We start from the raw sequence: 18,039 nt of genomic DNA, 5'->3' as shown, positions 1-18,039 counted from the left end.
GCAGAGGTCCTAAACGTCCCCTGAAGGGGATGACTTCCCTGAGACTTCACAGGGATTTGGAGTTAAATGCTTCCTCTAAAGAGATGTCAGTGTCAGCCAAGTTTACCAGCAGAACATCACAAACCTCAGCTCCAAGATATGGAGAAACTGCTTCAACGATGTGCACAGAGCACTCTGGAAGGTGCTAAACTGTGATGTACTGAACTAACTTAGAATAGAATCACAGAAGCAACTCCATTGACCACCAAGTCTAACCATTGTCCCAGCACTGCCAAAGCCACCACTAAACCATGTCACTAAGAGCCTCGTCTACATGAGTTCTGAGCACTTCCAGGGATAGTGATTCCACACATTAATCTGCATTGAAGATAAGGAAATGTCCCTGTCCCCAAACCTTGGCCAGGCTCCCCCCATGCCATGGGCCCCTTTGCTCTGCCCAGCCCAGCAGCATGGCACAGGGCTCTGAGGGCTCACCCCAGGCCACTGCAGCACCGGGACATGGAACTGCTCAGCCATGGAGCAAACAAGAGGGAATCGGTCTGGCATGGGAGACGCTGCTGGGCTTTGGGCAAACTCAAAGTGTTCACAGACTTTGTATTTTAGGTATTACGGAAAACTTCAACAACAAAAAAAGGAAGTTTAGATATTGGAATTTTCCATCTCTTGGAAACCTACATTTTTACTCAGCTTTCCTATAAGAGTTATTAAAGAGCAGAGTCATTGAATCCCTGGGCTTGCTTTCTCCAGCTACCAGAAATTTGCCCCACACAGCCCCTTCTCCCTTCCCTTGCCATCCAAACCAGCTCAGACTGCCTGGGATCAAGGCATGCCAATCAGCACAAAAGAAAATGCAATATCTGATGACTCCAGGAGCCATTCATGGGAGAGAAACTGAACCAAGGGTTAAACTTTAGAACAAAATCAAAGTCTATGTTCCATTTACTTCTGTTGCCAAGCTCTGCAGATACTTCCTTCCTTTCTAACCCTTCTCACAGGTAATCACAGTGGGTTTTGCTTCTCTAGCTGCATGGAAAGGGTGACTGTGTACTGTGTCTTTGAACTGCTGCTGCTGGTTATGCCTGGTTAAGAGTAATTACACTTTGGTAATGGTTATTACTCACAGGTTCCTGACTCAATCCTCCAACTGCAGCTCCACCTCCCTGGGTTTTCTTGTCCGAGGATTGCTCTGCAGCTGGGTTTATAACCTCAGCAGATGATCTCCCCTGCAGAACTGCCCCAGTGCTAATGCTACTTCTGCCAAACTTAATATGAAAGCTATAAGGAAGGCAGAGAACAAAGTGAGTGTTGCTGTGAGGTGTGAAGGTGCTAAGTCTTTCCTCCTGCCTTAACAGCAGCAGCTCCATGGCCCAACTATAAGCAGAAGTCCACTCCAGGATGAGGATGCTTGGGTGGGTCTTGGAGCAGAGGACATGCAGGGCTGGGGCTGGGCAATAATCAGGTCTCTGTGCTACCAGGACTAGGTTAAGATATGAGGTGATGCCTCACTTGGCTTTCATTAAGCATCCTAAACCCTGTGTGCATTGATGGGAAATGCACTGAAAATGGATGGTAAATCCTGGACCATGACACAACAGAGCAGCCCAGCAAGAGGAATAGTTTTAGGCAACAGAAGGACACATGAGAACGCCTCCAAAGGTGGCTGGAAGAGCTTGTTTGGCCCACTTACTGCTCTCTGTCACACAGCTCCTAGCTGTCGCTTGCTGTTGGAAGCTGTCTGGCTCCTTGAGCATCACTTCAGCCCTTGGGATACAAGAGATTTGAGCTTCTACAGACCAATTAAACAGACATCATTAGCATTTGTCATCGGTACACTTCAGATCACAGCTTCAGAGACCACACTGGAGCAGAGGCAACAGTCCAAACACTAAGCTGATGGAGAACTAAGGAGAACTATGCATTACTCCCATAAATACCACAAAACTTGGAAAAATGTTAGAGAACAGACTTCTATCCAAAACCAAACCAGGACCTAACTCCAGAGGGTCCATAAAATGCTTCAGTTGCACCATTTTCACTTAAAAAAAAAAAAAACAAACCAAAACAAAACAGAAGGAATTATTTTGCTTTTCAGCAAGATGTCAAAATCAGTGGCGAGACTGAAAGGACTCCTTCTCTCCTCTCTCTAGGCAGCAGTAAAAGTGCCACTGCCTGAAGGGTGCCAACATCCTGAAGGGCTCCTTGGCCCAGCACACCCCTCACAGCTGCTTCATCAGGGAGCAGCTAAGGTCTGTGCTAACACTAACGATCCCCTTGGAAGCTGACGGGTTGGGAAAGGAGCAACGCCATCACTTCAGGATGAAGGCAAGCAAAGAAACATGTGCCCTGGGTAGAATCATGGAGCAAAGTGACACCCCAAGAGCTCCTGGCAGGCGGCTGGGGCTCCTGGTCCCCCCGGTGGGGTCTGGCTTGCCAGAAGGAGCCCGTAAGTCCCAGTGAGGCTCCTGCAGCCCCGGGCATTGGCACTAATGAAGCTGCCCTCATTCCCTTTCTCTTTTCTTTTCCCAGGTTGGAGCACCCCATCCCACCAGAATGCACTTGAAAGAACAAGATACTTCCTTTGTACCGGGAAACAAATGATGATTAATGTGTTAGTTGTAATTAATCTGCAATGACAGATTAGCAGAGCAGTGGCAGTGTCTTTTGGTGCTGGAGGAGCCGGTGCTGATAGGACAGCTGGTGAGAGGGGACACCAAATTCAATTTGCTCCTCATTTGCATACATATGACAACCATCTGTGCTAATAGCACTGCAATGTCTCTATTAGGCTCTCTTCTAGCGTGCCAGCTCACCTAGACTCCAATTAGGCCTTTAAACGAGAAAGCTTAAAGCATAAATATTTGCCGAGGGGAAGCACTGTGCACTGCCTTTCCCTTCCTGCTGAAGCCTGAACCCTCTCCAATGCCTGAGCTAAGATGCTCTGCTGCAATTTAGCACCTGGTAATGACATATTGAGTGCAACCACCAGATTAACTCCACCAGCCCCAAAAATGCCTTGAGCCATGCAAGAAGATCCCTGAAGAGCTGCAGAGGCCGATTGAAAAGAAGGCTTGGAATGGGGGAAGAAGCCTTGATCAGAAGGGTTTGTGTCTGCCCTACCTTTTCACTTAAATTTGGGATCTTTTGGGCTTGTAAGCACAGGGTTGCTACCCCCAGGGGTAAAAGCAGCAGGGAAGAGACACTGTATGGGAGGTCACTGCTGCAAAGGTTGTCCCCTGCCTGGGTTTCATCTGACACTACACCTCCCAGCTGCTATGGAGCCAACTGTGCACATGCGGCATGAGCACACATCTGGCTCGGGCTCCGTGTGTGCCATGGGCATTTGTTCCAAGCAACCATTTATTTTTGTACATGCCTTTCAAAAACAGCTCCCCTGGAAGCTAATTAGGGAACCAGTTAATTAATGAGCTGGTTCCCTACCCAGTTCTTCCTGTTCTTCCCATCAAGGTGATTCCTGCGATCTTGAGTTTGTTTCTCTTTGCTCCGACATTAACTCCTCAATGGACAGAGAACACAAGGAAGGACTGGGCAGGAGAAAAGACACTACAGAAGCTTGCTATAACCACAACCAGGGATGCAGCAGTGCCTCCAGCCAGCCTAGAGCTGGGCTGCTGCTCCAGGTACCAGGTAGGTCCCTTCAATATGACCAATTGGAAATCAGCCATGCAGTGTGAAGTAGCAGCTGCTTCTGCCACTACCCGAGTTGGTACCTTCAAATGGTTCAGTGATGCAAGAAGAGATGTTTCTGCAGCCTGACCAGGAAATCAAGCCCAAATCCTGTATCCCAGGCCAGTTCACAGCATGGCAATGGGTTAGCCCTGCCGAGATCACACTGCTCCTGGTCCCAGCACAGGTTCATGAAGCATTACCTAAAGCATCCGTATGTCAGCTCAGACTGCACTGCCCCTTGCTGTTTCCCCCCATTGCTATTTCTTATCTCTGCAGAACAGCCCTTGCAAGACATTTTCATTGCTGGGTATCAGAATAGACAGGTACTGCTGCCCCTCTGCTTGATCAGGGGATGTTTTCCATCCATGCTCCAGCTCACGTGGCCCCAATCCTCCCATCAGCTACCAGGCAGTGTCTGGCACTGCCCAGCTCCCCCAGAGAGGCAGAGGCTGCTGGGGGACCCACCACCAGTGCCCACCAGCTTGGGTCACCCTCCAGAAACAACCTGGGCAATGCAGCAGGCAGTACTGAGCATCCCCTGGAGCACCCACATCCCATTCCTGAGGAGGTGGCAGTGCCAGAAAGGGTGAAGCTCTGCTCCCTGCAGGACCAGTCCTGCAGGGTCTCAATGGAGAGCCTCCTCTGGGGTCTGAAGGCACAACTGCTTTTAAGAGACATCAGTTATTCTTCCTCAAAACAGGATTTCTGATACCAAACCCTAACACAATAAACAATCAGAAACTCATTTATATGGGTACATACAGAGTTCAGGTGTACCAGACCATTATGGTGATGCTTATGTCTGCTTTGAGGGAAGCTCCTACTGCGTTTAATGGGAAACCATTTCCCAGCACAGCTCCATCCAGCACAGGGCACTGGCTGTGCAAGGCAGGTGTTGAGGGCTCCTCCTCTAAAACACTACAGCACACACACACTGCATTGTTGTGAGGCACAGGGAACAAAGGAAATACAACTCAAAGCCTTCAAATGCTTCATTTAAGCCCAAACCACCTACACACACGCCTGGTTGCCATCAATTAAATACGGGCCAGAAGTTTACAGATCAAACGTAACAGAAGGATACTGCAACTGTTCCAAACCCAGGTATTAAATAAAGCCACAGCTTCAGATATAAAGCAGCACTTTACAGAGTCCAGAGAGAATAAGGTGTGAAAATGTGTAATTAAAATCTTCAGACCACCTTAACACTGCCCACCAATGATATCAAACTTGATACCACAACGACCAAGGTATATTCCTCCCTATGAAGGCCAACAGGTTAAATGTTGCTTGTCCTTGTGCCCACTTAAACCGTGGGGATATTTATCCTGAAGGAAGACATTCTTACCCTCCCCTCCACTGGCACATCCGGTTTTCAGATTTATTGTTTTTTTTTTATGATGAAGCAGAAGTTTTATATTTTGCCTGTTGAAATAAACCATACTGGAGGTTCAGGTTGTAAAGAGAAAAGCTTCCACTACACGCATTACATGCTTTTTATACACAACATGCCTCCAACACACTGCCCGTTACCTCCGCTGTCTATAGAGACAGACTGACAGCACTTCAAGCTAAACCCAGCTGCAGTTGCCCGACCTGACAGCATCAGTGTTAAATGATTTATATTTTTGCTCACTTCTTTTTTTTCCTGTTATTGACCCAGATCATTAACTATCAGAACATTAATTAACAGCGTCATCATGGAACTCAAAAAAGAGACTAACAAATATCACAGCCCTGTGCAGCTGGTATGAATTAGGGGATTTGTTCACATGAGTTTGAGTGTTTCTTATGAAAAGGAAAATATTCAGGTTCAAGGACCGGGAATGATGGAGAAGCTGCCACATCCCTGCTCTGCTGTACCTGGATGTGCCGGGTACCAGCAGGATTCAACTCCTGAACAGCAGATAACTCACTGGAGAATTACTGCATAAAAGAGGGATACATGGAATCCCAGACTGGTTTGGGTTGGAAAAGATCTTAAGACCATCCAGTTCCAAGCCCCTGCCATGGCCAGAGATGCCTCACACTAAACCATGTCACCCAAGGCTCTGTCCAACCTGGCCTTGAACACTGCCAGGGATGGGGCAGCCACAACTTCCTTGAGCAACCCAGTCCAGTGCCTCAGCACTCTCACAGTAAAGAGCTTCTTCCTTCCACCTGAACTATCCCATAGGCAAGGATGCGTCAGGGAACGCAGCAGCACTCACACCAATTTGGGCATATTTTGTAAATGGCAAGTTTGCAAGGTTTGCAGCCAAGAGAATAGATTTTTGCAGTCAGAGCCTTGCAGTGTCTTACCTCATGAAGAAAATACCTCAAAAGCCCCAACATCATGTGTTATCTAGGCTAAATCCTCAACACACATAATTGGAACCCCACGGACAGTGGGTTCCTTTGGCATCCCAACCCCACACCACTGCTCTGCACACCCTCCCTGCTGGGCAGCCCATCACCGAGCACCCAGCACAACCAAGAGCAAAGCATCCTTTCCTTGGGTCGTTTCTCCAAGTCACCAGGACCACTCTGTGCATGGAGCCAATGGGGATGGGACTCGGCTCCCCCCCACCAGCTCTGGCCATGCATACATAGGACAACCACAGCTTTTTTCCTCTCTCAGAAGCAAAGGCAGCTCGGGGGGGGGTCTCAGCTGGTGCAAAACCAAAGGACAAACCTTTCCTCTCCTTCCTCTTCTGCATGCACACGTACGAGTCATGGATACACAGCTGAGAGCGTGCAGCCATGCAAGAGGGGTGCTGGCATGATTAAACCCCAGGACACACACCTCACTACCACTGATGGGTTTGCTTGTGCCCCCAAAGCACCATGTATCCCCACCACGGTCAAGTGCTGAGCCCTGCTCCAAAGCCCATCCAAGCCCTTGCCTTCAGAGTTAAACACACGATCCCACCAGCGAGCTGTTCCCACAATTAATATAAGATGTCATGCTCTTAAGGGGTGAGTTATGTGTGTAGGAAGGAAGATTGATCTGATAAATAATGCAGTCCCCTGGTGGCACTTCTGAATGAGACAGCACTGCTCTCATTTGCAAGGAACATGCTAATTACCCTTCACCAGGGAGACTCCCCTCATCCCACAGCCATGGTGCATCTTGATGGCTTTAAGCACGTCTGTCTGCTGCTTTAATCAGCAGCAGCTCCGCGCTGTCACTAACACTTCCAAGCCAAACAGCGAATAAATGTTGACAAAATACTCCCTGACACTCGCATTCAAGAGCTGCAAAGCTCATTGTTCGCACCTCTGCTTGCAAGGGACAAACCCCATTGAGCCCTGGCAGACCTGGCTCACAGGGGGGAACAGCCAGGAAGGACCAGGGCACCCTCATTGGGAGGGATGGGGTGTGGGTTTGACAGTGCCCTCTTGTGCAAAGAAGAAATAGAAGCAGCAATGATATTTTGTTTCCCCTCACCCCAGAAGGAATATTCATCACATGTATTCGGGAGCCTGGGGCTCATGTCACCAACTTTCCTCATGGCCTTGGCTGAGTTTCTTTCCTCCTTGCACAAAAATTACACCGTGCACAGCACGAGCAAGGCCTTTGGGAGATGATTCCCATTTCTACCCAAGGAATGCTGCCACATCAGGGAGAAGCTAAAATCAGAGCAACAGAGTGATTCATCCCTCCCAGGACCGTCCCCCACATCAGGACCAGGCAGGCTGTGGTAGGTCCTGTGCAGACGTCTCTGCCCCTGCGATTACAGAGCCTAATTGCAGCCCAGAGGCATGCCCGGACACACACGCCGTGCTTCAAGGAGATGGGGCAAATCTGCTCCTGGGGATATGGCAGAGGAATTCAGTGTGGTTTTATTGCTGCAATGAGCAGCCAAGAGCGGTGAGGAAGGACTGGGCAGGGTCAGCCCAAGAGCCTGGGACCTGCTGGGGTATTGTGGTGAGCACTGCTGGCATCACACCAACTGCCCTGCATGGATGTGCATCAATGCTGAGCCCAGCACTGACCTCCCCAGCACAACCCTCCTTCCCTCTCAATGTGGGGGGCCTTTTCTGGACCAGCTATTAGCCAAGATGGGCTGTGGGATGTCCTCTCCAAGGTGAGAAGTGTCCCAGACACTGAGCCAAGGTCATTTCCACAACCACACAGGAAATTCTCCACTGTTCTACTCACACAATGATCATCAGCTTGCAGGAAAATCCCACCCATGCTTGTTTTAAGAGCCCAAATCCCTATTTTAGGTACCCTTACCTCCTTCAATACTGCAAAGGCAGAGGACAAGGTCAGAAGCATCTACATCAGGTGCCTCCATTCCCTCATTGCAGGGGAGGTTGAACCAGATGACCTCTGAAGGTCCCTTCCAACCCAAACTATTCTATGATCCTATTCCCCTTTCTGTTTCCACTGATGCTCGCTGAGACAGATGGTCCCATTCCTCCTTCCCATCACTGTGCCCCATAATCTAGCTTCTTGTCAACACCAGAGCTATGTTAATTAGTGACTCATTAATTTTTCAGTTCACTGGTTGAATGGGGGGGGGGAAGCCCCCATTCACATTGTAAACACCAAAACTTGGTTTCACCCAAACTGCAACATTTCATTCCCGTTCTTTAAAGCCCTTTGGAGATGACATTTCAAACAGAAATAGTTTGAAGCAGAATGAACAGAACAAAGTTGAAATGAAGCTTTCTGACTTCCTTACATTTTGGGTTTCTCCCCTCCCTGTGTGAAGGGGAATGGGCTGGGAAGTGATTGGATGAATTTGACCTAAATGAAAGAATGGAGCTGACTGTGCCTCCGCTGTTTCCACAACGGTGACATCGAGCATCTATCATTTATGCCATTGTTGCAATGGTAGAATTAGTGTTAAAGCTGTTAGGGAGAAACTGAACATTACTGCAAGGAGTCAGCTGCCGCTCTGCATTCCAATGCACACAGATTATGGGTATATACCACATCCCAACCTGGCAGTGCTGTCTGGTGGCTCCATCTTATCTACTGCTACAGCACAGCCAGAGCAGTTTGCCTCTGAAACAAGGGTCTGAGCTCTTCTGAAGCCAGAAAATTGCTCTGAGTGTCCCTGGTTGCTGGGACTTGGTTGAAATATTCACTGCAGCAGGCAGTATGCAGCTAGCAGGCAGGTTCAAAACCTCCTTTTTCCCCTTAGGTGGATGCACAGCTCTGTGAAGCCTGCAGACCCTGCCCCTGCCGCCTGACCAAACTGCATGGCAATTTGAAGGAGAACCCTTGGTTTTTCCCTGATCCCCAGAAGGTGACATTCCAAAAGCATCCATGAGCAAGCAGCGATGAAGCAGGGAAGGAGGAAATTGGAAAAGTAGAGAAGAATGCCCCAGCTTTATTCCCATTACATCTAAATTTGTGAATTGAAAGCATTTAGTGAGGTGCAAGCGTGCGCCTCCCACGACCCTCAGCTCAGGGGAATCCACAGCACAAGAAATGGATTCTTAGGAATTCCAGTACTTTTAGCGGCCTGATTTCTCTTTAAAGCTCCTCCAGACTTGTCTTTTCCTGTTGCAGCTTGCTGCAAGCTCGCACCATGTCCTCTGAGCAAGAGGAGGCCCCTTTCAGTTTAATTCTGCCAGCTCCAATGTGGAAGCACTCACACTGAGATAAGCCTAAAGCAGCCCTCTGAAAACCATCCCTTAGCACAGAATCTCTTGTAGCAAAAAAAAAGTGCCATATGAAAGCTTAGAATCTGATGGTTTAAGGACTGCAGTGCCTGGAAGTTTGTATTTGTTAAAAGCACAGTGCATTTTGATGGCCGAGTATGTTCCTGTGTGGATCACTTGATCCACAACAGCCAAGAGCAAGTACATAGGGCTGCCTTCTGGTGACACCCATCACAGGAGGGTCAAGGCTGATGGGTGACACTCACTTATGTCACACCCATACTGAACAGTCATTTTGGGATATCTGGAAAAGATGGAGCCCCGGTTTGGTTTTGCAAGTCAAAAGCATCTCCTTGAACTTCCCCACGTAACTGCTCAGCCTTTTGTTTCCTGCACAACACATCATGAAATCAAAACGGTGCAACGGGTTGTGGGTATTAATTACAGCTCATTCTGGTTTTTACTGCTTGTAAAACTCCAGATGCTTCACTTGCTGAATCACACAGGAGCATCATCTTATTTAAAACGGAATTACATGTTCCTGTCTCCTGTGGTTTGAAAGGAGAGCACCCACAGGAAACGAGCACATCCTCACCGCTCTGAAACCAAGTGGCAGATGAAAAACCCCAAACTTATTGTGTCTAAAAATACATATTTTAATGTTAAAGCTGATCTCAGGAGTTTTCAGGCTGACTCAGGGCTCTCTTGCCTCCTGCCTTCTCACGTTCCCAGGCTGGAGCAGACAGTGCTCTCCCCCTTTCCTTAGGGGAATTCACTTTGGGTTTTGCTGTTTCCAGTTACTCAGTGCTGAAGATGCGGGCGGCAGAGCTGCTCCTCCTGCACAAAGCAGCCATGCACTATATACTTGCCTGCATCATTTCCCTAGCTCCTACAGCAGGTAATCTACTGCCTGCCTTGGTTTCAGTCCCATTTCTTTTTGCTCAGTCCTCCCTATTTCACAGTCCCTGCTTTTATCCTTGGAATAAATTAATCTCCAGTGCCTTTTCTCAGTCTTATATCACTCCGTGGCACCAAGCTCCATCCCTTCCCAAGCCTGTTCCTCCGTCTCCCTCCTGAAGCTCTTCTGAGCTTTTAGTCACTTGTGCTCAACCCTTTAGTCCCAACTTTCATTTTTTACAGTGGTTTATGGCCTCTCCAATCTAGTCAGACGTTACTGAATGAGGCTGGAGTTTGTCTCGTCAGCTTTTCCAGCGAGGTTATAAATCTGCTTGTGAAACATGAATCTGATGAGAAGTTTGAGGAGGAGCAGGCCTTTACTCCTAACAGGATGCAGATGCCCATGGCTCGGGATCTCAGATGAGATCCATTTGAAATGTAATTTATTTCCTCTGGAACACACAGCAGGTGGGGATGCTGTGAGGATTCTTCAAGGGCAGCAAGTGGGCTGTGCCCAGAGGTACAGTGCAGCCAGCACAGCCTCCTGCAGTGTTTTCTAGTTAAGGCGATACTTAAACCCATGGAACCTTAAATCCCATTATCTTACATGAAGCATAGCCTCTGTCCAATAGAGGAACATGGCCCAGAGTGGTCAAGTGGCATTAATCCCATGAAACAACACTATCCAACCTGCCACCTCCACTGCAGCAGAGACAAGCCAAAGCTTGTTGCAGAAGGAACAAGGACCCATCCCATACTGGGGGAGACACGAGCAACTGAGGTAGTTCTCCAACACATGGCAATGGTTACTCAGGTTTTAGCCAGAGCATGCTGACAGGATTACACTTAATCCAAAACCTCTAACAGGCAGTTACAAGCTACATGTAGCAGTAGGAGAGGGGGACCGCATGCTGGAGTCTGCCCTTGTCACCGGAAGGATGCACTAGGAATTACCTGTAAGTGGTCCCTCAGCACCCATTTTTAATGCTGAAAACCAAAGCCCTGCAGTTCCCTGCATATCCAGAGTTCAAGGTTAAGGCAGCAGCATGCAGCTTGCCCGTGGAGCTGGGCTATTTCCTCAATGTGGATTTATACACGGAGCAACAGGCGACTGCTTCTCCCAGTCCCACCCCTGCCTCCCCAGCAGGACACAGCCACGGTCAGCAGTGGGAATTGCCATCACCCCAGGGAACCTGTAGCATCATCCACTGCATCCAAACCCCATCACTGCACATGGAGCCCAGGCTGCACCCCATACACCTCAACACCTCTTATCAACCACACCAGAAAGTCAAGGAACTAAATGTGTTTTTATGTTATAGCATTAAGCACCACAAATAACGAATAGCCAAAGCCTGCCCACTGTGCTCTTATTGCACCTATAAAACCTGGCATATAAGGGATATATTCTTCAGCCCCACCTACTGGCACCTTATCTGTTAGCTCTTTGCACACCCAGCAGTAAAACATCACACATACAGATGCAGGTATCCCCAGAGCAGCACCCTGCACCCCAACATTGCCTTTGAACATCATGACTGGCTGAGGGAAACCTAGCAAGGACTCCAAAAATGAGCATTCAGATTTCTCCCCATTAAAGCATGTCACTGTGAGCATTACGGAGAAGGGGCATGAACAAAAGCCATAAGTTAGGCAGGCACATAAAGAAAGAATAACCTTTGGACAAGCTTTTCCTGAAAATGCAGCATTTCCTTGGAACAGAGTCCAGTGGGGAGCATTACCATGGGAAGATTTACTTGCACAGGGATGCCAGGCTTTTAATATCACCCATTTAAATAACGCACATTTAAAAAGGTTATTTTACTGTGAGGAAAGGTTAACGCTATTGTTAGTCCCCTCCAGTCTATCCTGGACCAAGTGCCTCATGACATCCGGCAGCACAAGAAATAAATGGGGCATTACCTGGCTCAGGCAGAGCTGCGTCAGATGGTGGCAGTGGATAAAGGGCAGAAGTAGGGGACCCACGAGGTGCTGCCTTGCTGCAGAGTTTCCTCTTGGAGAGGTCCTGGTTAAGGGGGTCAGCTTGGCTGTTGGGTCAGGTTTGGGGTCTTCTGAATTCACCACCTCACCCTATAGCTGGGCAAGAGAAGCACAGAATGCTGCTTGTTAGGAGACATCCCCCAGTGGCCCCAGCACACCGCAGTTCACCATCATGCTCATCCCTTCCTCACAGCAAGGGGTTTACACAGAGGTCTGGAGGAGCTACACCGGTTAAAGAGCCTTGGATGTTCACCCAGACCATGGTGCCTCATGCTGCAGAGTACCAAATCTTGGATAAACTATGCTGGAAAGTCATAAGGGTTTATTATTGACACTCAGCAAATACAAGGCGAAGAACATGCAAAGGGAAAGTGCACAGCTCAATACTTCGCTATGGCTTGGACACATCCCCAGCAGATTGCACAGAGCAGGCCACATCAAACCCATTTCCTTCCCTTGTGCTTTCCCAGTCTTCTCACCCAATTCCATCACTGTTTTGTCATCATCTGGTTTCAGTTTATCACCAGCTTGGTCACTGATTCAGTAGTGCTGCTGATCACTTTGCATTAGCTCTGACTGTTACATGCTGAGGGCTATTAAAGCATCTGGTAGGTATGGACTGACATCCATCAGCCATGCCTCTACTGTCCCTTGGACTCATTTTCCTCTTCCCTTGGCACAACACAGGTAAAGGCAGAGATCTTCCTCTCCTGCTCTGCACACTGGAGCAGGGAAGGGGCCTAGCAACAGGAAGAAGATATTCACAGCACAGAGCTGGGAAAACACTCAAGAGATGCTATGTTCTGACACAAAGCCCCATTTTCCTAAACTGGCGCTTATGGGAGCATTCCAGTCCAGTTCTTCTAAGTTCTAGTCTCTCTTCCAGAATGAATCTGGAATCATTAGATGCTGCATGTCTAGCTACCTGCTTGCCAGGCAAGCATAAGCTCTGGGAACTAAGGTGGCCTTGGTACACAGCAGAGAGCTAGCAACAGGGGATTCATAGCAGGAGGCACCCCTATAAGCCACTTAGGTCCAGCAGATACAGGGCATGTAAAGCTTACTTTGTAAACAGCCTTTATCAAGACAGCAAATATACACTTGTAGCAGCTTCTGAAGATCTCTCAGCACCAGAGAATAAAAGGAACTACCTGCCACATCTCCAGAAATCCAAAGGACAGGCAGCTTTCTGTAACACTATAAGCATCTGCCAGCAGGAATAGCAGCAAAGGTACAGTAACCAGGATGTCAGTCTAGAAAAAATACTTGAGGAGCATCATTTGCATCCCCAAACTTATCTATACTTAAGTACTTAAAGCATATAGCACCTAGAAATTAAAATAGAAGATAGAGGATCCCACAGCAGTCCTTAAGGCTGACAGCCCCAAAGAGAGATGTGTGCCTCTAACTCAGCTTTAATAGCTGAGGGAGCCTCCCTGCCCACAGATGAGACCCATCAGCCACTAGCGAGCCCTCTAGAAAAGTACCCCGGCAGAAGTGGGCTTCTTTTCTAGAAGCTTCAGAAGAAACAGTGGGATGCTACTTCTACCTGTAAGGTGCTATACCTTAGCTCTATAAAGACAAGCATTTTATGCATGCTGATATTTCTATTGGGTGTGCAGAGCTTGCACACAAGAAGGTCTTCCTCAAGCTAGCCTCAAGAACTCCAGTTCTCCAGTTTTGCAGCAGACACAATAGAGGTTGAAGGTGTTGCAAGGTGATGTGTTACAGCCCTGAATCAGTCTCTGGGTCCTGTTTTCAAGCAGAGCTGGTGCTGCAAGGATGAAGGAGGATTTAAAAGCTGGTTCTGGGATGAACAGCCCAGGAAGCTGTGTGTACTGTTGGACAGCAGGAATTGAGATGGGAAGTGGTACATGGAGAGAGAAAAGCTAAAGCTAGAGGGGAAGCTTAATAGATGTGCTGCTGAAGGAGCTAGAGCAAGCAGGGAAACTGGACTTTACTCCTTACTACAGGCTAAAGTCATAAAAGGAATCTTTTGCCTTAAAGCAAACTATTAGGTGAAAAAGATGCTTTTCTGCAAGATAAAGTGCTCCTGGATGAGGCAACCAACACAAACTATTTTCTAGCTTATATCAACTTGTATTAAGGTGGTGCTGGTGGAAGCTGCAGCAGTTGATGTCCATGTAGGGATGGTGCTAAAATCACTATCTCGTGAATCTCCAAAACCTATGCTTTGGTACTCCCATGTGCTGGACTGGTGCTATACCAATGACTGTGCCATACAGCCTTGTATTTGTAACCGTGCATTGCCTCTGCACTGAAATCCTGCAACGTGCTCGTTGGCTCCATGGTGAAGCTTCTCCTTGGCCAAGCCCTGGTACATCTACAGGTGAGGACCATGGGGATGCTGCAGGCTGAAGGATTCCAGGTGAGTCTGGTTGAATATCTCCAGTGTGTGCTGCTGTAGCTGTGAGCTGTCTCAGCTCTATTGCTAGTTAGCTAATGAGCCTCCTCACTAAATCATTAGCTCTCTCTGCTCCCTGTTAACCTTTTCTCCCAGCCTCATCAAGAGATATGAGGAAACATGCATCATATAGAAGGGGAAGGTCTATCTTTTCAGTCTTTGATTTACTGATGTACTAACCTGCAATGCTTTCTGGGATGAAGCTTTTTCCCACTGTAACCCTACTGTCTTTGGCAATATTACAGATGGGAAAAATTTATCTCACTTAGAGGAAAAAGGTGGCCTATGGAGGCAGGGAAGGAAGGATTTTGCTGATTCCAGACCTGGAATTAGACTCCTTCAAGCAGGAGGAACTGATAGATGATGGATTTACAAGGGATCCACTGGGAACAGCCTAGTCAGCTCTACAGTGTGGTTTGCAGTCTGCAATCCCAGCACATTCTGCAGCTCATCTGTGGTTTAACTTAATTTACTTCAATGGGGATTTTCCGTTGCATTTGGAACATCAATTTGGAATTTAATACAGTGGCATCATAGCTACCTGTTTATGATAAGCACAGGGAAGGACTCTATTGAAATGGGTAATCGGAAAGTATTGCAGCAGTTGCAGCTTTGATTTGCTTTATCCAGGGATACAGCCCACTGTCAAGCCATGGCTGTGTTGCTGTTGTGGCTCAGCTGATCAGTTCTGCCTAAGGCCAAGTGACTTGATGGTGTTGTGTGGCACATTTTCCCTCTTGGCTACCCATGAGGACGATGGAGCAGGCTCACACAAGGTGCCCAGTAGCAAAGCAGGGAACTGGTTCTCCAAGGTATCTGTCTGCTAGATCTGCAATCTGCTGGAGCAGGGAAGGACTCTCCTCACCAGTAAAACTTGTAGGATCCTGGAGTTGTTTTGTAGATTCTGTTTAGAGATCTCCCAGAGGCTTTTCTTGTCCCAGTCAAACCATAGAAAGCAATATGTTTAAGACTGGTTGGTTTAACAGTTAAGCTGTGGTCAGATGCTTCAGGTAGGCTAAGCCATTCCCTGGCCTGAATCAGCACACCTCCTTTTGAATATAAACCTTGCTGCTTTACATCACTCACCCTTTATGTGGTTTCTGCATTCCTCTTTCCAAGCCCTGTGGCTTCAGCCTGGGCCCATATATAACTCTAGTGTACAATAAATTCTTTGCTACATCTTTTGCCTCACTTAAAAGCACCTTGTAGCAATGGTCTGAGCAAATGGCTCTGAAAAGTTATCCCTGTCCTTTCAGTTGTTATCCAATGTGTTCTTGTTTAGTTGAGCAGATTCTCACCTGAAGATCTGGTTCTGGGGATGGTTACATAAAATCCAACTTCTGTACTCTCTCCTTGTTCCATGGCAAGCAGCACCATGGGGTTTGCACCCCTGAGACCAGCATCACCTTATGTGGCTGGAACATTAGATGCTCTTTGGTGGCATATGCGACCAGAAGGTGAGCCTTCTGGGGACGGATCTGTCTAGCAAGTTGCAGTTGTCCAGATGTGCCTCAATGCCTGTCCTTGGGAATAGGGGTCAATGGTGCAGAGAGGAACTTGATCAAGCCCAACTGCATTAACAGAACCACACAGCAACGTTAGAGGAAAGCAAAGCACCCCAGGATTAGCTGCCTATGACCTGAGCTTGCTGTATGTGTCTCCCATTCACATGAATGAGATGTTCATGTTTGCCTTCCATGGTATCTGGCTTTTCTCTATCTGCTTCTCTGCCTGGAAGAGCACTGCCTTGCAGGGATGAAGTGGCAGGATGAGTCTGTAATGAGCAGAAGAGTGAGCCAGGGATGTGGAGATCAGTGATCCTAGGTTAATGGGATATATGGTCCCAGAGTGGGGGAAGGAAAAGCCCTCCCCGCTCTGTGAGTGCCTCCAAGGTTTTGTGGGTGTTTTCCAATGCTAACAACAAACTGACAGCTCTTCTGGAAAACTGGGAAAATCCTGGTGAGATTACTCACCAGGTAAGAGCCCTCGAGGGATTTAGGTTGTGCTATGAAGATGGATGGATAGACATGTGCAAGGGCACAGCCACGAGCCTGTGAGCCCTTGCTGAACGGTGGCTCCCCCAGTGTAACTGACTGGGATGTCTGCAGCCTCAGAGTCAGAGGACTATTACTGTTGTGCTCAGTTGTCTTAAATAAACCCTGTACTGAGAAGGACTTGTGTGACTTCAACACGTGGTGTGAGAGGTCCTGGTGTGGCAGGAGGTGTGGAGCTGCTCTTACCCCTCCTAATGATTCTTGTTGCTTCAATACAAGACAAACACAACGTTACCCAGAATGGTTAATTCTGAGGAGTAATTTCTCACTGAACACACTGATGGTTACATGGAGATGTGTAACCCTTTCCGACCAGGGAGTCCTGTTCACCTGCTGCTAGCTGGCCTTCAAACAGCTAATTCACATCACTCCAAAACCCAGACTTCTATCCAGATTGACTCAGGGTCTCAAAGTCAGCTGGAATATGATGCATCTTGTGTTGAGTAGTTAAAAGGGTTTTCTGTGCCTGGTTGGTGCTGTCCAATGCAGACTTGATAATAAAGGTTTTAGATGGCTGAAGTTCTGAACTCGCTTTGTTCCTGGTGTCCTGTGGCCATGTGAGCACCTTGGCTTTTCCTAGCAGAGGAAAGCTACAAGGGATGCTCAGGTGCACTGCTTGAACCAGCCTGCTCCCAAACTGGTGCTGAGTTAGAAGGACCAGCTTTGTCTTGGCTGACTCTGGGGTCAGCAGCGTTGGCCATAGGGGCTTCACCCACACTTAGAGTCGAGCTTTTAAACTGCACTTGAGGCAACCACCTGATTTATTACTTAGTTAAAAATCTACCTACCACAGTGCCTGCAGGGCTGTGCGCTGATGAGGTTAGCAAGTCAAATCCAAGGTCTGGATTTGAAAGGGCTTGCTAAGGGATAAGATTCATAACTGTTGTAATTACACAGGCTAGCAGTGGGGTGATTAAGTTCTCCATCTGGGAAACAGAGCTGACCTGTTAGCATCCAGCCAGACCTGTGATGGCTGGGAGGCTGGTGATTGATGCTGTGGGGATTCGCTTTCCTAATGATTTTGGGGAAGCTGGTCTGTCACCTGGAGCTGTTTGCACCTGTAGATCAGCCTTGATCAGTTTGCAGTGTGTGGTGGCTTGTTACTCCTGTTTGATTGCTGAGCATATGTATTTGGGCTGTATCAGTGCGGAGAAAGGAATAAGGGGGATGTGAGAATACTCAAAGCAGCATTATGGATGCAAACATGAGGGGGACTCATGCAGTTCACGATGCAAACATGAGGATGTGTTAACTGAGGGATGAATGAAATCGCAGCTAGCTGGGTAACTGCAAGGATCAGCCATGCCTTGGGAAGCCTGACATCTCCTTTTGCACTTTGAGATGCCTGCTGTGCCTCACATAACCCTGGCTTTC

Source organism: Pezoporus occidentalis, unplaced genomic scaffold (assembly GCF_034315485.1).
Source record: "Pezoporus occidentalis ecotype Australia unplaced genomic scaffold, CSIRO_AGI_Poc_V1 ctg62, whole genome shotgun sequence".
In the NCBI taxonomy this organism is placed as follows: domain Eukaryota; kingdom Metazoa; phylum Chordata; class Aves; order Psittaciformes; family Psittacidae; genus Pezoporus; species Pezoporus occidentalis.
The sequence above is the reverse complement of the archived record's forward strand: the minus strand, read 5'-3'. Positions refer to the sequence as shown.